Below are 1,153 nucleotides of genomic sequence, written 5' to 3'. Positions count from 1 at the left end.
GCTGATTCTAGAGCTGAGGCCAGAAGCAACATCGAGTACCAGAAAGTAAGTGATGCTCAGAGAATAGAAGGATGGGTCCTATCAAAGGAATGAAGGTGAGAGAGCTCCTAATGGCCAAAGCTGGAACAATGTAAGCAACAAAATAAACACCATAGTATTGGATGATAATCCAAACCATAAAATAAGCATCCCGACTCTATACTGATATAAATAAATGATGTAGTAGGTAGACAAATGAGGGAAAAGAGACGACTCTTTCTCACAGAAGAATCTCATGTCATTTATGCGGGTTCTTTCCTTTCTAGGAGATGGAGCTTAAATCGCCCCTCACATTTGAGTGTGAGCTACACAGGGTGACTTGCTTCCAAAGAGAGAGCAACTATAGCAGGGAAAAGAAGGAACTTCATAGTGGGGAAACCTGACAAGCATTACCTTGGCCAGGTGATCAAGGCTAACATTACATTAATAAATGATGGGGGTTGGGACGCCTGGGTGGCTCAGTTGGTTAAGCAGCTGCCTTCGGCTCAGGTCATGATCCCAGCGTCCTGGGATCGAGTCCCACATCCGGCTCCTTGCTCTGCGGGGAGCCTGCTTCTTCCTCTGCCTCTGTCTACCACTCTGTCTGCCTGTGCTCATGCTCTCTCTCTCTCTCTCGAACAAATAAATAAATAAAATCTTTAAAAAATAATAAAAAAAAAAAATAAATGATGGGGATAGCATGCTGCCTTCATAGGATGTCATGGTCTTTCCCTTACACCTCCCTGGTCTTTCCCCCAAAACCTTAACCACAGTCCAACCATGGGAAGGACGCTAGAGAAACCCATGGAGGGGACATTCTACAAAACATTCCCCCCAAACTGTCAAGATCATCAAGAACTAGGAAAGATGGAGACACTGAGGAGCCCGAGACATGACGACTACATGTAATGTGGTATCCTGCAGGGGGTCCTGGGATCCGTAGCAGATATCGAGGGGAAAGAGTGAAATCCAGATAAAATCTGGAATTCAGATGATAGTCATACAATGTTGTTTTCTTAATGTGACAAAGGTATCACAGTAATATAAGATGTTAACATTAGGGAAAACTGGGGAAAGGGTATACATGCTAGAACTCTCTGTACTATCTTTAGAACTTCTGTTAGTCAAAAAGTAT

Source organism: Lutra lutra, chromosome 2 (genome assembly GCF_902655055.1).
Source record: "Lutra lutra chromosome 2, mLutLut1.2, whole genome shotgun sequence".
Taxonomy (NCBI): Eukaryota; Metazoa; Chordata; class Mammalia; order Carnivora; family Mustelidae; genus Lutra; species Lutra lutra.
Note: the sequence above shows the minus strand (reverse complement) of the source record.